Raw genomic sequence first — 20201 nt, forward strand, 5'->3', positions numbered from 1 at the left:
ACAGGGGGGTGCCCGAGCAGCGACCCTCCCCAGCTCTAGCCCAACTCCTACTTACCTGCCAGGTGAGATACTATGATCATGTAGGTGCTTCTCCCAGGGCAAGGCTCACCCATTGCACTCTGGGTGTGCTGCCCCTGCGATTTCCCCAAATGTGGGAAACTTGACTGCATAATTTGTGTTTCCCCTGGTCGGCTCTCATATAATTCAGATCTCTTTGTCTCAGGTCTCTCTCCAGCCTAGTTTGCTGTCTGTTTCCACTTCTTTTTTCTTGAGCCCCTCCCTTCTATACCCTTGTGGACTCTCTTGACTTCTCCTCCTGTCTGCTTACTTTGTGCCTTCCAACGCACAATGCAAACTACAGGTAGTACTGCAGGGCCCACACCCTTTTACTTGCCTTTCAGAGCAGCTCTGGAGCTGTTACAGTGCCCAGCTGCTGCAAGAAATCAGCTTGAATGCTTCAGGGGCTGGGGCATAGCCAACATGAGCCCCACACCGACGGAGGGTGGAGGTGTTTAATGCGAACTAAGGGTCATCCAAGCGCCGCAAAAGGCCGCCATGCCCTGCATACCCCTTTTCTCTTTTCATATGCAGATGAGGGTTCCAGCCAACTTTGGCCCACTGCTTGGATGACATCACCGTATGCAAATCCGTCTTCTGCAGACCTTCCCCCAGGAATGCTTGTACTATTTGTTGCATTTGGTTTGTTGTTTGGGGTGCTTCAGTATTAGGCAGCCTTCTGCTCTCCCATGTTCATCTGAAAATATGTGTTCTCCCTGCAGTTGTTGTCCCCAGATGAGAGTTCCCTTGTGCTGCCTCAGTTGAATCTCCTTTACTTGACAGAGATGTGCCTGAGCAGCGGCCCTCCCCAGCCCTATCCCAAATCATACTTATTTTGCATAGGAGATACCATGGTCATGAAGATTGTTCTCCCAGGGTGAGGTTCATTCATTGCATTCTGGGTATGCTGACCCCTGTGATTTCCCCAAATGTGGGAAACTCGACTGCATTATTTGTGGTAGTGGGGGACTGTGTTTGTGCTTTCCTCTGGTCAGCTCTGGTAAAAGTCAGATTTCTTTGTCTCAGATCTTCCTCTAGCCTTGTTCTCTTTTTGAGAGTTTCCTTGTGCTGCCTCAGTTGGATCTCCTTCACTTGACAGGGGGGTGCCCGAGCAGCGACCCTCCCCAGCTCAAGCCCAACTCCTACTTACCTGCCAGGTGAGATACTATGATCAGGAAGGTGCTTCTCCCAGGGCAAGGCTCACCCATTGCACTCTGGGTGTGCTGCTCCTACGATTTCCCCAAATGTGGGACACTTGATTGCATAATTTGTGTTTCCTCTGGTCGGCTACTCGTATAATTCAGATCTCTTTGTCTCAGGTCTCTCTTTAGCCTAGTTTGCTGTCTGTTTCCACTTCTCTTTTCTTGAGCCCCTGCCTTCTATGCCCTTGTGCACTCTCCTGACTTCTCCTGTCTGCTTACTTTGTGCCTTCCAACGCACAATGCAAACTACAGGTAGTGCTGCAGGGCCAACACCCTTTTACTTGCCTTACAGAGCAGCTCTGGAGCTGTTACAGTGCCCAGCTGCTGCAAGAAATCAGCTTGAATGCTTCAGGGGCTGGGGCATAGCCAACATGAGCCCCACACCGACGGAGGGTGGAGGTGTTTAATGCGAACTAAGGGTCATCCAAGCACCGCAAAAGGCCGCCATGCCCTGCATAACCCTTTTCTCTTTTCATATGCAGATGAGGGTTCCAGCCAACCTTGGCCCACTGCTTGGATGACATCACCGTATGCAAATCCGTCTTCTGCAGACCTTTTCCCAGGAATGCTTGTACTAGTTGTTGCATTTGGTTTGTTGTTTGGGGGTGCTTCAGTATTAGGCAGCCTTCTGCTCTCCCATTTTCATCTGAAAATATGTGTTCTCCCTGCTGTTGTTGTCCCCAGATGAGAGTTCCCTTGTGCTGCCTCAGTTGAATCTCCTTTACTTGACAGAGATGTGCCTGAGCAGCGGCCCTTCCCAGCCCTATCCCAAATCATACTTATTTTGCATAGGAGATACCATTATCATGAAGATTGTTCTCCCAGGGTGAGGTTCATTCATTGCATTCTGGGTATGCTGACCCCTGTGATTTCCCCAAATGTGGGAAACTCGACTGCATTATTTGTGGTAGTGGGGGACTGTGTTTGTGCTTTCCTCTGGTCAGCTCTGGTAAAAGTCAGATTTCTTTGTCTCAGATCTTCCTCTAGCCTTGTTCTTTTTTCGAGAGTTTCCTTGTGCTGCCTCAGATGGATCTCCTTCACTTGGCAGGGGGGTGCCCGAACAGCGACCCTCCCCAGCTCTAGCCCAACTCCTACTTACCTGCCAGGTGAGATACTATGATCAGGAAGGTGCTTCTCCCAGGGCAAGGCTCACCCAATGCACTCTGGGTGTGCTGCTCCTAAGATTTCCCCAAATGTGGGACACTTGATTACATAATTTGTGTTTCCTCTGGTCGGCTCTCGTATAATTCAGATCTCTTTGTCTCAGGTCTCTCTCCAGCCTAGTTTGCTGTCTGTTTCCACTTCTCTTTTCTTGAGCCGCTCCCTACTATGCCCTTGTGCACTATCCTGACTTCCCCGTCTGCTTACTTTGTGCCTTCCAACGCACAATGCAAACTACAGGTAGTGCTGCAGGGCCCACACCCTTTTACTTGCTTTACAGAGCAGCTCTGGAGCTGTTACAGTGCCCAGCTGCTGCAAGAAATCAGCTTGAATGCTTCAGGGGCTGGGGCATAGCCAACATGAGCCCCACACCGAAGGAGGGTGGAGGTGTTTAATGCGAACTAGGGGTCATCCAAGCGCCGCAAAAGGCCGCCATGCCCTGCACACCCCTTTTTTATTTTCATATGCAGACGAGGGTTGAAGCCAACTTTGACCCACTGCTTGGATGACATCACCATATGCAAATCCATCTGTGGCAGGCCTTCCCCCAGGAATGCTTGCACTAGTTGTTGCATTTGGTTTGTTGTTTGGGGGTGCTTCAGTATTAGGCAGCCTTCTGCCCTCCCATGTTCATCTGAAAATATATGTTCTCCCTGCAGTTGTTGTCCCAAGATGAGAGTTCCCTTGTGCTGCCTCAGTTGAATCTCCTTTACTTGACAGAGATGTGCATGAGCAGCGGCCCTCCCCAGCCCTATTCCAAATCATACTTATTTTGCATAGGAGATACCATGGTCATGAAGATTTTTCTCCCAGGGTGAGGTTCATTCATTGCATTTTGGGTATGCTGACCGCTGTGATTTCCCCAAATGTGGGAAACTTGACTGCATTATTTGTGGTAGTGGGAGACTGTGTTTGTGCTTTCCTCTGGTCAGCTCTGGTAAAAGTCAGATTTCTTTGTCTCAGATTTTCCTTTAGCCTTGTTCTTCTTTCGAGAGTTCCCTTGTGCTGCCTCAGTTTGATCTCCTTCACTTTACAGGGGGGTACACGAGCAGCGACCCTCCCCAGCTCTAGCCCAACTCCTACTTACCTGCCAGGTGAGATACTATGATCATGAAGGTGCTTCTCCCAGGGCAAGGCTCACCCATTGTACTCTGGGTGTGCTGCTCCTGCGATTTCCCCAAATGTGGGAAACTTGACTGCATAATTTGTGTTTCCCCTGGTCGGCTCTCGTATAATTCAGATCTCTTTGTCTCAGGTCTCTCTCCAGCCTAGTTTGCTGTCTGTTTCCACTTCTCTTTTCTTCAGCCGCTCCCTTCTATACCCTTGTGCACTATCCTGACTTCTCCTCCCGTCTGCTTACTTTGTGCCTTCCAATGCACAATGCAAACTACAGGTAGTGCTGCAGGGCCCACACCCTTTTACTTGCCTTACAGAGCAGCTCTGGAGCTGTTACAGTGCCCAGCTCCTGCAAGAAATCAGCTTGAATGCTTCAGGGGCTGGGGCATAGCCAACATGAGCCCCACACCGAAGGAGGGTGGAGGTGTTTAATGCAAACAAGGGGTCAGACAAGCGCCGCAAAAGGCCACCATGCCCTGCACGCCCCTTTTCTGTTTTCATATGCAGACGAGGGTTGAAGCCAACTTTGACCCACTGCTTGGATGACATCACCATATGCAAATCCATCTGCGGCAGGCCTTCCCCCAGGAATGCTTGCACTAGTTGTTGCATTTGGTTTGTTGTTTGGGGGTGCTTCAGTATTAGGCAGCCTTCTGCCCTCCCATGTTCATCTGAAAATATGTGTTCTCCCTGCAGTTGTTGTCCCCAGATGAGAGTTCCCTTGTGCTGCCTCAGTTGAATCTCCTTAACTTGACAGAGATGTGCCTGAGCAGCGGCCCTCCCCAGCTCTATCCCAAATCATACTTATTTTGCATAGGAGATACCATGGTCATGAAGATTATTCTCCCAGGGTGAGGTTCATTCATTGCATTCTGGGTATGCTGACCCCTGTGATTTCCCCAAATGTGGGAAACTTGACTGCTTTATTTGTGGTAGTGGGGGACTGTGTTTGTGTTTTCCTCTGGTCAGCTCTGGTAAAAGTCAGATTTCTTTGTTTCAGATCTTCCTCTAGCCTTGTTCTTCTTTCGAGAGTTCCCTTGTGCTGCCTCAGTTGGATCTCCTTCACTTGACAGGGGGGTGCCCGAGCAGAGACCCTCCCCAGCTCTAGCCCAACTCCTACTTACCTGCCAGGTGAGATACTATGATCATGAAGGTGCTTCTCCCAGGGCAAGGCTCACCCATTGCACTCTGGGTGTGCTGCCCCTGCGATTTCCCCAAATGTGGGAAACTTGACTGCATAATTTGTGTTTCCCCTGGTCGGCTCTCGTATAATTCAGATCTCTTTGTCTCAGGTCTCTCTCCAGCCTAGTTTGCTGTCTGTTTCCACTTCTCTTTTCTTGAGCCGCTCCCTTCTATGCCCTTGCGCACTATCCTGACTTCTCCTCCTGTCTGCTTACTTTGTGCCTTCCAACGCACAATGCGAACTACAGGTAGTGCTGCAGGGCCCACACCCTTTTACTTGCCTTACAGAGCAGCTCTGGAGCTGTTACAGTGCCCAGCTGCTGCAAGAAATCAGCTTGAATGCTTCAGGGGCTGGGGCATAGCCAACATGAGCCCCACACCAAAGGAGGTTGGAGGTGTTTAATGCAAACTAGGGGTCAGCCAAGCGCCGCAAAAGGCCACCATGCCCTGCACGCCCCTTTTCTCTTTTCATATGCAGACGAGGGTTGAAGCCAACTTTGACCCACTGCTTGGATGACATCACCATATGCAAATCCATCTGCGGCAGGCCTTCCCCCAGGAATGCTTGCACTAGTTGTTGCATTTGGTTTGTTGTTTGGGGGTGCTTCAGTATTAGGCAGCCTTCTGCCCTCCCATGTTCATCTGAAAATATATGTTCTCCCTGCAGTTGTTGTCCCCAGATGAGAGTTCCCTTGTGCTGCCTCAGTTGAATCTCCTTTACTTGATAGAGATGTGCATGAGCAGCGGCCCTCCCCAGCCCTATTCCAAATCATACTTATTTTGCATAGGAGATACCATGGTCATGAAGATTTTTCTCCCAGGGTGAGGTTCATTCATTGCATTTTGGGTATGCTGACCCCTGTGATTTCCCCAAATGTGGGAAACTTGACTGCATTATTTGTGGTAGTGGGAGGCTGTGTTTGTGATTTCTTCTGGTCAGCTCTGGTAAAAGTCAGATTTCTTTGTCTCAGATTTTCCTTTAGCCTTGTTCTTCTTTCGAGAGTTCCCTTGTGCTGCCTCAGTTGGATCTCCTTCACTTTACAGGGGGGTACCCGAGCAGCAACCCTCCCCAGCTCTAGACCAACTCCTACTTACCTGCCAGGTGAGATACTATGATCATGAAGGTGCTTCTCCCAGGGCAAGGCTCACCCATTGTACTCTGGGTGTGCTGCTCCTGCGATTTCCCCAAATGTGGGAAACTTGACTGCATAATTTGTGTTTCCCCTGGTCGGCTCTCGTATAATTCAGATCTCTTTGTCTCAGGTCTCTCTCCAGCCTAGTTTGCTGTCTGTTTCCACTTCTCTTTTCTTCAGCCGCTTCCTTCTATACCCTTGTGCACTATCCTGACTTCTCCTCCCGTCTGCTTACTTTGTGCCTTCCAATGCACAATGCAAACTACAGGTAGTGCTGCAGGGCCCACACCCTTTTACTTGCCTTACAGAGCAGCTCTGGAGCTGTTACAGTGCCCAGCTGCTGCAAGAAATCAGCTTGAATGCTTCAGGGGCTGGGGCATAGCCAACATGAGCCCCACACCGAAGGAGGGTGGAGGTGTTTAATGCAAACTAGGGGTCAGTCAAGCGCCGCAAAAGGCCACCATGCCCTGCACGCCCCTTTTCTGTTTTCATATGCAGACGAGGGTTGAAGCCAACTTTGACCCACTGCTTGGATGACATCACCATATGCAAATCCATCTGCGGCAGGCCTTCCCCCAGGAATGCTTGCACTAGTTGTTGCATTTGGTTTGTTGTTTGGGGGTGCTTCAGTATTAGGCAGCCTTCTGCCCTCCCATGTTCATCTGAAAATATGTGTTCTCCCTGCAGTTGTTGTTCCCAGATGAGAGTTCCCTTGTGCTGCCTCAGTTGAATCTCCTTAACTTGACAGAGATGTGCCTGAGCAGCGGCCCTCCCCAGCTCTATCCCAAATCATACTTATTTTGCATAGGAGATACCATGGTCATGAAGATTATTCTCCCAGGGTGAGGTTCATTCATTGCATTCTGGGTATGCTGACCCCTGTGATTTCCCCAAATGTGGGAAACTCGACTGCTTTATTTGTGGTGGTGGGGGACTGTGTTTGTGTTTTCTTCTGGTCAGCTCTGGTAAAAGTCAGATTTCTTTGTTTCAGATCTTCCTCTAGCCTTGTTCTTCTTTTGAGAGTTCCCTTGTGCTGCCTCAGTTGGATCTCCTTCTCTTAACAGGGGGGTGCCCGAGCAGCGACCCTCCCCAGCTCTAGCCCAACTCCTACTTACCTGCCAGGTGAGATACTATGATCATGAAGGTGCTTCTCCCAGGGCAAGGCTCACCCATTGCACTCTGGGTGTGCTGCCCCTGCGATTTCCCCAAATGTGGGAAACTTGACTGCATAATTTGTGTTTCCCCTGGTCGGCTCTCGTATAATTCAGATCTCTTTGTCTCAGATCTCTCTACAGCCTAGTTTGCTGTCTGTTTCCACTTCTCTTTTCTTCAGCCGCTCCCTTCTATACCCTTGTGCACTATCCTGACTTCTCCTCCCGTCTGCTTACTTTGTGCCTTCCAATGTACAATGCAAACTACAGGTAGTGCTGCAGGGCCCACACCCTTTTACTTGCCTTACAGAGCAGCTCTGGAGCTGTTACAGTGCCCAGCTGCTGCAAGAAATCTGCTTGAATGCTTCAGGGGATGGGGCATGGCCAACATGAGCCCCACACCAAAGGAGGGTGGAGGTGTTTAATGCGAACTAGGGGTCATCCAAGCACCGCAAAAGGCCGCCATGCCCTGCACGCCCCTTTTCTCTTTTCATATGCAGATGAGGGTTGAAGCCAACTTTGACCAACTGCTTGGATGACATCACCGTATGCAAATCCGTCTTCTGCAGAACTTCCCCCAGGAATGCTTGCACTAGTTGTTGCATTTGGTTTGTTGTTTGGGGGTGCTTCAGTATTAGGCAGCCTTCTGCCCTCCCATGTTCATCTAAAAATATGTGTTCTCCCTGCAGTTGTTGTCCCCAGATGAGAGTTCCCTTGTGCTGCCTCAGTTGAATCTCCTTTACTTGACAGAGATGTGCATGAGCAGCGGCCCTCCCCAGCCCTGTTCCAAATCATACTTATTTTGCATAGGAGATACCATGGTCATGAAGATTGTTCTCTCAGGGTGAGGTTCATTCATTGCATTTTGGGTATGCTGACCCCTGTGATTTCCCCAAATGTGGGAAACTTGACTGCATTATTTGTGGTAGTGGGGGACTGTGTTTGTGCTTTCCTCTGGTCAGCTCTGGTAAAAGTCAGATTTCTTTGTCTCATATTTTACTCTAGCCTTGTTCTTCTTTCGAGAGTTCCCTTGTGCTGCCTCAGTTGGATCTCCTTCACTTGACAGGGGGGTACCCGAGCAGCGACCCTCCCCAGCTCTAGCCCAAATCCTACTTACCTGCCAGGTGAGATACTATGATCATGAAGGTGCTTCTCCCAGGGCAAGGCTCACCCATTGCACTCTGGGTGTGCTGCTCCTGCGATTTCCCCAAATGTGGGAAACTTGACTGCATAATTTGTGTTTCCCCTGGTCGGCTCTCGTATAATTCAGATCTCTTTGTCTCAGGTCTCTCTCCAGCCTAGTTTGCTGTCTGTTTCCACTTCTCTTTTCTTGAGCCGCTCCCTTCTATGCCCGTGCGCACTATCCTGACTTCTCCTCCTCTCTGCTAACTTTGTGCCTTCCAACGCACAATGCGAACTACAGGTAGTGCTGCAGGGCCCACACCCTTTTACTTGCCTTACAGAGCAGCTCTGGAGCTGTTACAGTGCCCAGCTGCTGCAAGAAATCAGCTTGAATGCTTCAGGGGCTGGGGCATAGCCAACATGAGCCCCACACCGAAGGAGGGTGGAGGTGTTTAATGCAAACTAGGGGTCAGTCAAGCGCCGCAAAAGGCCACCATGCCCTGCACGCCCCTTTTCTGTTTTCATATGCAGACGAGGGTTGAAGCCAACTTTGACCCACTGCTTGGATGACATCACCATATGCAAATCCATCTGCGGCAGGCCTTCCCCCAGGAATGCTTGCACTAGTTGTTGCATTTGGTTTGTTGTTTGGGGGTGCTTCAGTATTAGGCAGCCTTCTGCCCTCCCATGTTCATCTGAAAATATGTGTTCTCCCTGCAGTTGTTGTTCCCAGATGAGAGTTCCCTTGTGCTGCCTCAGTTGAATCTCCTTAACTTGACAGAGATGTGCCTGAGCAGCGGCCCTCCCCAGCTCTATCCCAAATCATACTTATTTTGCATAGGAGATACCATGGTCATGAAGATTATTCTCCCAGGGTGAGGTTCATTCATTGCATTCTGGGTATGCTGACCCCTGTGATTTCCCCAAATGTGGGAAACTCGACTGCTTTATTTGTGGTGGTGGGGGACTGTGTTTGTGTTTTCTTCTGGTCAGCTCTGGTAAAAGTCAGATTTCTTTGTTTCAGATCTTCCTCTAGCCTTGTTCTTCTTTTGAGAGTTCCCTTGTGCTGCCTCAGTTGGATCTCCTTCTCTTAACAGGGGGGTGCCCGAGCAGCGACCCTCCCCAGCTCTAGCCCAACTCCTACTTACCTGCCAGGTGAGATACTATGATCATGAAGGTGCTTCTCCCAGGGCAAGGCTCACCCATTGCACTCTGGGTGTGCTGCCCCTGCGATTTCCCCAAATGTGGGAAACTTGACTGCATAATTTGTGTTTCCCCTGGTCGGCTCTCGTATAATTCAGATCTCTTTGTCTCAGATCTCTCTACAGCCTAGTTTGCTGTCTGTTTCCACTTCTCTTTTCTTCAGCCGCTCCCTTCTATACCCTTGTGCACTATCCTGACTTCTCCTCCCGTCTGCTTACTTTGTGCCTTCCAATGTACAATGCAAACTACAGGTAGTGCTGCAGGGCCCACACCCTTTTACTTGCCTTACAGAGCAGCTCTGGAGCTGTTACAGTGCCCAGCTGCTGCAAGAAATCTGCTTGAATGCTTCAGGGGATGGGGCATGGCCAACATGAGCCCCACACCAAAGGAGGGTGGAGGTGTTTAATGCGAACTAGGGGTCATCCAAGCACCGCAAAAGGCCGCCATGCCCTGCACGCCCCTTTTCTCTTTTCATATGCAGATGAGGGTTGAAGCCAACTTTGACCAACTGCTTGGATGACATCACCGTATGCAAATCCGTCTTCTGCAGAACTTCCCCCAGGAATGCTTGCACTAGTTGTTGCATTTGGTTTGTTGTTTGGGGGTGCTTCAGTATTAGGCAGCCTTCTGCCCTCCCATGTTCATCTAAAAATATGTGTTCTCCCTGCAGTTGTTGTCCCCAGATGAGAGTTCCCTTGTGCTGCCTCAGTTGAATCTCCTTTACTTGACAGAGATGTGCATGAGCAGCGGCCCTCCCCAGCCCTGTTCCAAATCATACTTATTTTGCATAGGAGATACCATGGTCATGAAGATTGTTCTCTCAGGGTGAGGTTCATTCATTGCATTTTGGGTATGCTGACCCCTGTGATTTCCCCAAATGTGGGAAACTTGACTGCATTATTTGTGGTAGTGGGGGACTGTGTTTGTGCTTTCCTCTGGTCAGCTCTGGTAAAAGTCAGATTTCTTTGTCTCATATTTTACTCTAGCCTTGTTCTTCTTTCGAGAGTTCCCTTGTGCTGCCTCAGTTGGATCTCCTTCACTTGACAGGGGGGTACCCGAGCAGCGACCCTCCCCAGCTCTAGCCCAAATCCTACTTACCTGCCAGGTGAGATACTATGATCATGAAGGTGCTTCTCCCAGGGCAAGGCTCACCCATTGCACTCTGGGTGTGCTGCTCCTGCGATTTCCCCAAATGTGGGAAACTTGACTGCATAATTTGTGTTTCCCCTGGTCGGCTCTCGTATAATTCAGATCTCTTTGTCTCAGGTCTCTCTCCAGCCTAGTTTGCTGTCTGTTTCCACTTCTCTTTTCTTGAGCCGCTCCCTTCTATGCCCTTGCGCACTATCCTGACTTCTCCTCCTCTCTGCTAACTTTGTGCCTTCCAACGCACAATGCGAACTACAGGTAGTGCTGCAGGGCCCACACCCTTTTACTTGCCTAACAGAGCAGCTCTGGAGCTGTTACAGTGCCCAGCTGCTGCAAGAAATCAGCTTGAATGCTTCAGGGGCTGGGGCATAGCCAACATGAGCCCCACACCGAAGGAGGGTGGAGGTGTTTAATGCGAACTAGGGGTCATCCAAGCGCCGCAAAAGGCCGCCATGCCCTGCACGCCCCTTTTCTCTTTTCATATGCAGACGAGGGTTGAAGCCAACTTTGACCCACTGCTTGGATGACATCACCATATGCAAATCCGTCTTCTGCAGAACTTCCCCCAGGAATGCTTGTACTAGTTGTTGCATTTGGTTTGTTGTTTGGGGGTGCTTCAGTATTAGGCAGCCTTCTGCCCTCCCATGTTCATCTGAAAATATGTGTTCTCCCTGCAGTTGTTGTCCCCAGATGAGAGTTCCCTTGTGCTGCCTCAGTTGAATCTCCTTTACTTGACAGAGATGTGCATGAGCAGTGGCCCTCCCCAGCCCTATTCCAAATCATACTTATTTTGCATAGGAGATACCATGGTCATGAAGATTGTTCTCCCAGGGTGAGGTTCATTCATTGCATTCTGGGTATGCTGACCTCTGTGATTTCCCCAAATGTGGGAAACGCGACTGCTTTATTTGTGGTAGTGGGGGACTGTGTTTGTGTTTTCCTCTGGTCAGCTCTGGTAAAAGTCAGATTTCTTTGTTTCAGATCTTCCTCTAGCCTTGTTCTTCTTTCGAGAGTTCCCTTGTGCTGCCTCAGTTGGATCTCCTTCACTTGACAGGGGGGTGCCCGAGCAGCGACCCTCCCCAGCTCTAGCCCAACTCCTACTTACCTGCCAGGTGAGATACTATGATCATGAAGGTGCTTCTCCCAGGGCAAGGCCCACCATTGCACTCTGGGTGTGCTGCCCCTGCGATTTCCCGAAATGTGGGAAACTTGACTGCATAATTTGTGTTTCCCCTGGTCGGCTCTCGTATAATTTAGATCTCTTTGTCTCAGGTCTCTCTCCAGCCTAGTTTGCTGTCTGTTTCCACTTCTTTTTTCTTGAGCCCCTCCCATCTATACCCTTGTGCACTATCCTGACTTCTCCTCCCGTCTGCTTACTTTGTGCCTTCCAATGCACAATGCAAACTACAGGTAGTGCTGCAGGGCCCACACCCTTTTACTTGCCTTACAGAGCAGCTCTGGAGCTGTTACAGTGCCCAGCTGCTGCAAGAAATCAGCTTGAATGCTTCAGGGGCTGGGGCATAGCCAACATGAGCCCCACACCGAAGGAGGGTGGAGGTGTTTAATGCAAACTAGGGGTCAGCCAAGCGCCGCAAAAGGCCACCATGCCCTGCACGCCCCTTTTCTCTTTTCATATGCAGACGAGGGTTGAAGCCAACTTTGACCCACTGCTTGGATGACATCACCATATGCAAATCCATCTGCGGCAGGCCTTCCCCCAGGAATGCTTGCACTAGTTGTTGCATTTGGTTTGTTGTTTGGGGGTGCTTCAGTATTAGGCAGCCTTCTGCCCTCCATGTTCATCTGAAAATATGTGTTCTCCCTGCAGTTGTTATCCCCAGATGAGAGTTCCCTTGTGCTGCCTCAGTTGAATCTCCTTTACTTGACAGAGATGTGCCTGAGCAGCGGCCCTCCCCAGCTCTATCCCAAATCATACTTATTTTGCATAGGAGATACCATGGTCATGAAGATTATTCTCCCAGGGTGAGGTTCATTCATTGCATTCTGGGTATGCTGACCCCTGTGATTTCCCCAAATGTGGGAAACTCGACTGCTTTATTTGTGGTAGTGGGGGACTGTGTTTGTGTTTTCCTCTGGTCAGCTCTGGTAAAAGTCAGATTTCTTTGTTTCAGATCTTCCTCTAGCCTTGTTCTTCTTTCGAGAGTTCCCTTGTGCTGCCTCAGTTGGATCTCCTTCACTTGACAGGGGGGTGCCCGAGCAGCGACCCTCCCCAGCTCTAGCCCAACTCCTACTTACCTGCCAGGTGAGATACTATGATCATGAAGGTGCTTCTCCCAGGGCAAGGCTCACCCATTGCACTCTGGGTGTGCTGCCCCTGCGATTTCCCCAAATGTGGGAAACTTGACTGCATAATTTGTGTTTCCCCTGGTCGGCTCTCGTATAATTCAGATCTCTTTGTCTCAGGTCTCTCTCCAGCCTAGTTTGCTGTCTGTTTCCACTTCTCTTTTCTTTAGCCGCTCCCTTCTATACCCTTGTGCACTATCCTGACTTCTCCTCCCGTCTGCTTACTTTGTGCCTTCCAATGCACAATGCAAACTACAGGTAGTGCTGCAGGGCCCACACCCTTTTACTTGCCTTACAGAGCAGCTCTGGAGCTGTTACAGTGCCCAGCTGCTGCAAGAAATCAGCTTGAATGCTTCAGGGGATGGGGCATGGCCAACATGAGCCCCACACCAAAGGAGGGTGGAGGAGTTTAATGCGAACTAGGGGTCATCCAAGCACCGCAAAAGGCCGCCAAGCCCTGCACGCCCCTTTTCTCTTTTCATATGCAGATGAGGGTTGAAGCCAACTTTGACCCACTGCTTGGATGACATCACCGTATGCAAATCCGTCTTCTGCAGAACTTCCCCCAGGAATGCTTGCACTAGTTGTTGCATTTGGTTTGTTGTTTGGGGGTGCTTCAGTATTAGGCAGCCTTCTGCCCTCCCATGTTCATCTGAAAATATGTGTTCTCCCTGCAGTTGTTGTCCCCAGATGAGAGTTCCCTTGTGCTGCCTCAGTTGAATCTCCTTTACTTGACAGAGATGTGCCTGAGCAGCGGCCCTCCCCAGCCCTATTCCAAATCATACTTATTTTGCATAGGAGATACCATGGTCATGAAGATTGTTCTCCCAGGGTGAGGTTCATTCATTGCATTTTGGGTATGCTGACCCCTGTGATTTCCCCAAATGTGGGAAACTTGACTGCATTATTTTTGGTAGTGGGGGACTGTGTTTGTGCTTTCCTCTGGTCAGCTCTGGTAAAAGTCAGATTTCTTTGTCTCAGATTTTCCTCTAGCCTTGTTCTTCTTTCGAGAGTTCCCTTGTGCTGCCTCAGTTGGATCTCCTTCACTTTACAGGGGGGTACCCGAGCAGCGACCCTCCCCAGCTCTAGCCCAACTCCTACTTACCTGCCAGGTGAGATACTATGATCATGAAGGTGCTTCTCCCAGGGCAAGGCTCACCCATTGCACTCTGGGTGTGCTGCCCCTGCGATTTCCCCAAATGTGGGAAACTTGACTGCATAATTTGTGTTTCCCCTGGTCGGCTCTCGTATAATTCAGATCTCTTTGTCTCAGGTCTCTCTCCAGCCTAGTTTGCTGTCTGTTTCCACTTCTCTTTTCTTGAGCCGCTCCCTTCTATGCCCTTGCGCACTATCCTGACTTATCCTCCTGTCTGCTTACTTTGTGCCTTCAAACGCACAATGCGAACTACAGGTAGTGCTGCAGGGCCCACACCCTTTTAGTTGCCTTACAGAGCAGCTCTGGAGCTGTTACAGTGCCCAGCTGCTGCAAGAAATCAGCTTGAATGCTTCAGGGGCTGGGGCAGAGCCAACATGAGCCCCACACAAAAGGAGGGTGGGGGTGTTTAATGCGAACTAAGGGTCATCCAAGCACCGCAAAAGGCCGCCATGCCCTGCATGCCCCTTTTCTCTTTTCATATGCAGATGAGGGTTCCAGCCAACTTTGGCCCACTGTTGGATGACATCACCGTATGCAAATCCGTCTTCTGCAGACCTTCCCCCAGGAATGCTTGTACTAGTTGTTGCATATGGTTTGATATTTGATGGTGCTTCAGTATTAGGCAGCCTTCCGCCCTCCCATGTTCATCTGAAAAGATGTGGTCTCCCTGCAGTTGTTGTCCCCAGACGAAAGTTCCCTTGTGCTTCCTCAGTTGAATCTCCTTAACTTGACGGGGGAGGGGCTGCCCGAGCAGCCACCCTCCCCAGCCCTATCCCAACTCATACTTATTTTGCATATGAGATCTCTTGATCATGAAGATTGTTCTCACAGGGTGAGGTTCATCCATTATATTTTAAAATAGGAAGGTACAAATTACATATTTGAATTGCATTTATGTGTTGGATTCAAATGTCCCCCCCCCCTTCCTTTCTCAATTGTGCCCGTCAGCAGCTATTCTAAGGTTGCTGCCAATGGGTGTGACACATTAATTTCTTCTGTGGGGTACACTGGACTCCACAAGGATTCACATTGGGGTGTAGAGTAGGATCTTGATCTGAGGCACCAACCGGCTCAAAGCTTTTGACTGTTCCCAAGAAGCTCAGTGCATTCTCCTCTATAACCCCGCTTCCATGAACAGGGAGCTCAGTTTGTAGTTGGTGCCTTCAGTAGCAGGCCACTTAACAGGGGCCTGCCTCAGGCAGCCTATTCTTAGCTATTAATTTTGACAAGAAAAGAAGAACTTGTTTTATGAGAATCTACAAGGGCTGCAGCAGGCTAGGTCTAATAGACATCTTTACTGCAGCTTCATCACTCCCAGCGGCGCTGTATACTCCCGTGCCCTGGTTGCTGGGTCACTGCAGCGGAGGCTCCGGTTTCATCCTAAGGTCAGTCACACACACACCGCCCTTCCGGATCACGAGGCCGCTGATGAAGGGGAGCGTGGCCGTAGGGGGTGGACCGTGTGCGCACTGGCGTGGACACTGATTACTGGGCAGCCGCTCCACTAGCCACCAGGTACAGTTAAGGAGCACAGGTCTGGGGGTTTTTCTCCTATATTAAACCAATTTTGTACTGCCCGCAGCGCATTGTGATAGGTAATAGGGCCTGATTCAGGTTGGATTGCAATCACAATAAGCGATCCAACTGCAAAAATTGCTAAGAGCATACGCATGTGCCTGCATTTTCTGCGGCACCCCGCAGAGAATGCGATCGCCTCTGCCTGTCAATCGGGGCAGGGGGGGAGAGGGGGGTCAGCAACACTCCATTTCCAAGTCAGGGATGGAGCGGTGCGGGGGCAAGGCTTCAAAATGGGGTCTGCAATGGAGGAGACACAGGGGGCGTGGTCACAGCGGCTGTATTACATCACATTCAGCCGCTGTGATCACAAAAATGGTGGCGGCTTCCTGCGCGCACATACAGTCTGCACCAGCAGGAGGCTACACCATTCTTTATGATCACGCTGAACTGCAGTGCGACTGCAATTACAGCATGGTCAAGAAGGGAGGCGTCATGCTGGGTGGCCATTAGAGATGAGCGGGTTCGGTTCCTCGGAATCCGAACCCGCCCGAACTTCACCCTTTTTTGCACGGGTCCGAGCAGACTCGGATCCTCCCGCCTTGCTCGGTTATCCCGAGCGCGCCCGAACGTCATCATCCCGCTGTCGGATTCTCACGAGACTCGGATTCTATATAAGGAGCCGCGCGTCGCCGCCATTTTCACACGTGCATTGAGATTGATAGGGAGAGGACGTGGCTGGCGTCCTCTCCGTTTAGATTAGAAGATAGAGACGAGTGACATTTGATTTACTACTAATTTGGGGAGCAGTTGAACTTGTCAGGAGTACTCAGTAGTGCAGAGTTTTGCTGATAGTGACCACCAGTTTTATTATTTATAATCCGTTCTCTGCCTGAAAAAAAACGATACACATACCATATATGTGCTCAGCCTCAGTGTGCTGCATGATATATCATCTATGTATATCTGACTGTGCTGAGTGCTCACTGCTCACACAGCTTAATTGTGGGGGAGACTGGGGAGCAGTTATAGCAGGAGTACAGTGCACACTTTTGCTGCCAGTGTGACCACCAGTATATTGTCTGCCTGAAAAAGTTAAACACTCCTGTGGTGTTTTTTTTTTTTATTCTATAAACGCATTCTGCTGACAGTGTCCAGCAGGTCGGTCATACATTATATTATATAAATATTTACCTGCAGTAGTGTTATATTTTTTTTTCATCTCTATCATCTTTATCATCTCTATATTAGCAGACGCAGTACGGTAGTCCACGGCTGTGGCTATCTCTGTGTCGTCAGTGCTCGTCCATAATTGTATACCTACCTACCTGTGGTGGGTTTTTTTTTTCTATCTTCTTCATACTAGTAGTTTAGGAGTCTGCTGACAGTGTCCACCAGGTCCATCATTATATTATATACCTACAGTAGTAATATATTTATTATATTATCTATACTAGCAGACGCAGTACGGTAGTCCACGGCTGTGGCTATCTCTGTGTCGTCAGTGCTCGTCCATAATTGTATACCTACCTGTGGTGGGGTGTTTTTTTTCTATCTTCTTCATACTAGTAGTTTAGGAGTCTGCTGACAGTGTCCACCAGGTCCGTCATTATATTATATACCTACAGTAGTAATATATTTAGTATATTATCTATACTAGCAGACGCAGTACGGTAGTCCACGGCTGTACCTACCTCTGTGTCGTCACTCGTCCATAATTGTATACCTAACTGTGGTGGGGGTTTTTTTTCTATCTTCTTCATACTAGTAGTTTAGGAGTCTGCTGACAGTGTCCACCAGGTCCGTCATTATATTATATACCTACAGTAGTAATATATTTAGTATATTATCTATACTAGCAGACGCAGTACTGTAGTCCACGGCTGTACCTACCTCTGTGTCGTCACTCGTCCATAATTGTATACCTACCTGTGGTGGGGTTTTTTTTTCTATCTTCTTCATACTAGTAGTTTAGCAGTCTGCTGACAGTGTCCACCAGGTCCGTCATTATATTATATACCTACAGTAGTAATATATTTAGTATATTATCTATGCTAGCAGACGCAGTACGGTAGGCCACGGCTGTGGCTATCTCTGTGTCGTCAGTGCTCGTCCATAATTGTATACCTACCTACCTGTGGTGGGTTTTTTTTTCTATCTACTTCATACTAGTAGTTTAGGAGTCTGCTGACAGTGTCCACCAGGTCCGTCATTATATTATATACCTACAGTAGTAATATATTTAGTATATTATCTATACTAGCAGACGCAGTACGGTAGTCCACGGCTGTACCTACCTCTGTGTCGTCACTCGTCCATAATTGTATACCTACCTGTGGTGAAGTTTTTTTTCTATCTTCTTCATACTAGTAGTTTAGCAGTCTGCTGACAGTGTCCACCAGGTCCGTCATTACATTATATATACCTACAGTAGTTATATATATTTTTTTTTATATCATTAATTATCATCTCTATACTAGCAGACGCAGTACGGTAGGCCACGGCTGTGGCTATCTCTGTGTCGTCAGTGCTCGTCCATAATTGTATACCTACCTACCTGTGGTGGGGTTTTTTTTTCTATCTTCATCATACTAGTAGTTTAGCAGTCTGCTGACAGTGTCCACCAGGTCCGTCATTATATAATATATACCTACAGTAGTTATATATATTTTTTTTTTATATCATTAATTATCATCTCTATACTAGCAGACGCAGTACGGTAGTCCACGGCTGTAGCTACCTCTGTGTCGTCAGTCACTCGTCATCCATAAGTATACTAGTATCCATCCATCTCCATTGTTTACCTGAGGTGCCTTTTAGTTGTGCCTATTAAAATATGGAGAACAAAAATGTTGAGGTTCCAAAAATAGGGAAAGATCAAGATCCACTTCCACCTCGTGCTGAAGCTGCTGCCACTAGTCATGGCCGAGACGATGAAATTCCATCAACGTCGTCTGCCGAGGCCGATGCCCAATGTCATAGTACAGAGCATGTAAAATTCAAAACACAAAAGATCAGTAAAAAAAAGGACTCAAAAATCTAAATAAAAATCGTCGGAGGAGAAGCGTAAACTTGCCAATATGCCATTTACCACACGGAGTGGCAAGGAACGGCTGAGGCCCTGGCCTATGTTCATGGCTAGTGGTTCAGCTTCACATGAGGATGGAAGCACTCAGCCTCTCGCTAGAAAAATGAAAAGACTTAAGCTGGCAAAAGCACAGCAAAGAACTGTGCGTTCTTCAAAATCACAAATCCACAAGGAGAGTCCAATTGTGTCGGTTGCGATGCCTGACCTTCCCAACACTGGACGTGAAGAGCATGCACCTTCCACCATTTGCACACCCCCTGCAAGTGCTGGAAGGAGCACCCGCAGTCCAGTTCCTGATAGTCAGATTGAAGATGTCAGTGTTGAAGTACACCAGGATGAGGAGGATATGGGTGTTGCTGGCGCTGGGGAGGTGAGGTGGTTTGTTTAAGTCAGGCACCCGGGGAGACACCTGTTGTCCGTGGGAGGAATATGGCCATTGACTTGCCTGGTGAAAATACCAAAAAAAACTGCTCTTCGGTGTGGAAGTATTTCAACAGAAATGCGAACAACAGGTGTCAAGCCGTGTGTTGCCTTTGTCAAGCTGTAATAAGTAGGGGTAAGGACGTTAACCACCTCGGAACATCCTCCCTTATACGTCACCTGCAGCGCATTCATCATAAGTCAGTGACAAGTTCAAAAACTTTGGGCGACAGCGGAAGCAGTCCACTGACCAGTAAATCCCTTCCTCTTGTAACCAAGCTCACGCAAACCACCCCACCAACTCCCTCAGTGTCAATTTCCTCCTTCCCCAGGAATGCCAATAGTCCTGCAGGCCATGTCACTGGCAATTCTGACGAGTTCTCTCCTGCCTGGGATTCCTCCGATGCATCCTTGAGTGTAACGCCTACTGCTGCTGGCGCTGCTGTTGTTGCTGCTGGGAGTCGATGGTCATCCCAGAGGGGAAGTCGTAAGACCACTTTTACTACTTCCACCAAGCAATTGACTGTCCAACAGTCCTTTGCAAGGAAGATGAAATATCACAGCAGTCATCCTGCTGCAAAGCGGATAACTGAGGCCTTGGCATCCTGGGCGGTGAGAAACGTGGTTCCGGTATCCATCATTACTTCAGAGCCAACTATAGACTTGATTGAGGTACTGTGTCCCCGGTACCAAATACCATCTAGGTTCCATTTCTCTAGGCAGGCGATACCGAAAATGTACACAGACCTCAGAAAAAGACTCACCAGTGTCCTAAAAAATGCAGTTGTACCCAATGTCCACTTAACCACGGACATGTGGACAAATGGGGCAGGGCAGACTCAGGACTATATGACTGTGACAGCCCACTGGGTAGATGTATTGACTCCCGCCGCAAGAACAGCAGCGGCGGCACCAGTAGCAGCATCTCGCAAACGCCAACTCTTTCCTAGGCAGGCTACGCTTTGTATCACCGCTTTCCAGAATACGCACACAGCTGAAAACCTCTTACGGCAACTGAGGAAGATCATCGCAGAATGGCTTACCCCAATTGGACTCTCCTGTGGATTTGTGGCATCGGACAACGCCAGCAATATTGTGCGTGCATTATATCTGGGCAAATTCCAGCACGTCCCATGTTTTGCACATACCTTGAATTTGGTGGTGCAGAATTATTTAAAAAACGACAGGGGTGTGCAAGAGATGCTGTCGGTGGCCAGAAGAATTGCGGGACACTTTCGGCGTACA

General features: G+C 49.1%; 23 non-coding genes and 2 pseudogenes across 23 annotated transcripts; all 25 read left to right on the forward strand.

Annotated features, from left to right (window-relative positions):
• The first annotated feature begins 47 nt into the window (after positions 1-47).
• LOC134992558 (U1 spliceosomal RNA) lies at positions 48-189 on the forward strand (annotated as a pseudogene).
• A 694-nt stretch (positions 190-883) lies between these two features.
• LOC134992249 (U1 spliceosomal RNA) lies at positions 884-1047 on the forward strand. The gene has a single exon (XR_010196433.1). It is a non-coding gene; the product is annotated as a U1 spliceosomal RNA (small nuclear RNA).
• Positions 1048-1199: 152 nt separating this feature from the next.
• Positions 1200-1363, forward strand: LOC134992481 (U1 spliceosomal RNA). The gene has a single exon (XR_010196641.1). It is a non-coding gene; the product is annotated as a U1 spliceosomal RNA (small nuclear RNA).
• A 671-nt stretch (positions 1364-2034) lies between these two features.
• LOC134991966 (U1 spliceosomal RNA) lies at positions 2035-2198 on the forward strand. The gene has a single exon (XR_010196165.1). It is a non-coding gene; the product is annotated as a U1 spliceosomal RNA (small nuclear RNA).
• A 152-nt stretch (positions 2199-2350) lies between these two features.
• Positions 2351-2513, forward strand: LOC134991951 (U1 spliceosomal RNA). The gene has a single exon (XR_010196156.1). It is a non-coding gene; the product is annotated as a U1 spliceosomal RNA (small nuclear RNA).
• Positions 2514-3183: 670 nt separating this feature from the next.
• LOC134992329 (U1 spliceosomal RNA) lies at positions 3184-3347 on the forward strand. The gene has a single exon (XR_010196508.1). It is a non-coding gene; the product is annotated as a U1 spliceosomal RNA (small nuclear RNA).
• A 152-nt stretch (positions 3348-3499) lies between these two features.
• Positions 3500-3662, forward strand: LOC134992459 (U1 spliceosomal RNA). Its single transcript, XR_010196621.1, has one exon. It is a non-coding gene; the product is annotated as a U1 spliceosomal RNA (small nuclear RNA).
• Positions 3663-4336: 674 nt separating this feature from the next.
• Positions 4337-4500, forward strand: LOC134992278 (U1 spliceosomal RNA). Its single transcript, XR_010196460.1, has one exon. It is a non-coding gene; the product is annotated as a U1 spliceosomal RNA (small nuclear RNA).
• Positions 4501-4652: 152 nt separating this feature from the next.
• On the forward strand, positions 4653-4815 carry LOC134992382 (U1 spliceosomal RNA). Its single transcript, XR_010196555.1, has one exon. It is a non-coding gene; the product is annotated as a U1 spliceosomal RNA (small nuclear RNA).
• A 674-nt stretch (positions 4816-5489) lies between these two features.
• On the forward strand, positions 5490-5653 carry LOC134992311 (U1 spliceosomal RNA). Its single transcript, XR_010196491.1, has one exon. It is a non-coding gene; the product is annotated as a U1 spliceosomal RNA (small nuclear RNA).
• A 152-nt stretch (positions 5654-5805) lies between these two features.
• LOC134992460 (U1 spliceosomal RNA) lies at positions 5806-5968 on the forward strand. The gene has a single exon (XR_010196622.1). It is a non-coding gene; the product is annotated as a U1 spliceosomal RNA (small nuclear RNA).
• A 674-nt stretch (positions 5969-6642) lies between these two features.
• Positions 6643-6806, forward strand: LOC134992295 (U1 spliceosomal RNA). The gene has a single exon (XR_010196476.1). It is a non-coding gene; the product is annotated as a U1 spliceosomal RNA (small nuclear RNA).
• A 152-nt stretch (positions 6807-6958) lies between these two features.
• Positions 6959-7121, forward strand: LOC134992383 (U1 spliceosomal RNA). Its single transcript, XR_010196556.1, has one exon. It is a non-coding gene; the product is annotated as a U1 spliceosomal RNA (small nuclear RNA).
• A 674-nt stretch (positions 7122-7795) lies between these two features.
• LOC134992194 (U1 spliceosomal RNA) lies at positions 7796-7959 on the forward strand. The gene has a single exon (XR_010196381.1). It is a non-coding gene; the product is annotated as a U1 spliceosomal RNA (small nuclear RNA).
• A 152-nt stretch (positions 7960-8111) lies between these two features.
• LOC134992412 (U1 spliceosomal RNA) lies at positions 8112-8274 on the forward strand. Its single transcript, XR_010196585.1, has one exon. It is a non-coding gene; the product is annotated as a U1 spliceosomal RNA (small nuclear RNA).
• Positions 8275-8948: 674 nt separating this feature from the next.
• On the forward strand, positions 8949-9112 carry LOC134992297 (U1 spliceosomal RNA). Its single transcript, XR_010196478.1, has one exon. It is a non-coding gene; the product is annotated as a U1 spliceosomal RNA (small nuclear RNA).
• Positions 9113-9264: 152 nt separating this feature from the next.
• On the forward strand, positions 9265-9427 carry LOC134992384 (U1 spliceosomal RNA). Its single transcript, XR_010196557.1, has one exon. It is a non-coding gene; the product is annotated as a U1 spliceosomal RNA (small nuclear RNA).
• Positions 9428-10101: 674 nt separating this feature from the next.
• LOC134992195 (U1 spliceosomal RNA) lies at positions 10102-10265 on the forward strand. Its single transcript, XR_010196382.1, has one exon. It is a non-coding gene; the product is annotated as a U1 spliceosomal RNA (small nuclear RNA).
• Positions 10266-10417: 152 nt separating this feature from the next.
• Positions 10418-10580, forward strand: LOC134992415 (U1 spliceosomal RNA). Its single transcript, XR_010196587.1, has one exon. It is a non-coding gene; the product is annotated as a U1 spliceosomal RNA (small nuclear RNA).
• A 674-nt stretch (positions 10581-11254) lies between these two features.
• Positions 11255-11418, forward strand: LOC134992290 (U1 spliceosomal RNA). The gene has a single exon (XR_010196472.1). It is a non-coding gene; the product is annotated as a U1 spliceosomal RNA (small nuclear RNA).
• Positions 11419-11570: 152 nt separating this feature from the next.
• LOC134991922 (U1 spliceosomal RNA) lies at positions 11571-11711 on the forward strand (annotated as a pseudogene).
• Positions 11712-12405: 694 nt separating this feature from the next.
• LOC134992238 (U1 spliceosomal RNA) lies at positions 12406-12569 on the forward strand. The gene has a single exon (XR_010196423.1). It is a non-coding gene; the product is annotated as a U1 spliceosomal RNA (small nuclear RNA).
• Positions 12570-12721: 152 nt separating this feature from the next.
• Positions 12722-12884, forward strand: LOC134992385 (U1 spliceosomal RNA). Its single transcript, XR_010196558.1, has one exon. It is a non-coding gene; the product is annotated as a U1 spliceosomal RNA (small nuclear RNA).
• A 674-nt stretch (positions 12885-13558) lies between these two features.
• On the forward strand, positions 13559-13722 carry LOC134992122 (U1 spliceosomal RNA). The gene has a single exon (XR_010196313.1). It is a non-coding gene; the product is annotated as a U1 spliceosomal RNA (small nuclear RNA).
• A 152-nt stretch (positions 13723-13874) lies between these two features.
• On the forward strand, positions 13875-14037 carry LOC134992386 (U1 spliceosomal RNA). The gene has a single exon (XR_010196559.1). It is a non-coding gene; the product is annotated as a U1 spliceosomal RNA (small nuclear RNA).
• The last annotated feature ends 6164 nt before the right edge of the window (positions 14038-20201 follow it).

This window comes from Pseudophryne corroboree, unplaced genomic scaffold (genome assembly GCF_028390025.1).
Source record: "Pseudophryne corroboree isolate aPseCor3 unplaced genomic scaffold, aPseCor3.hap2 scaffold_121, whole genome shotgun sequence".
Lineage (NCBI taxonomy): Eukaryota > Metazoa > Chordata > Amphibia > Anura > Myobatrachidae > Pseudophryne > Pseudophryne corroboree.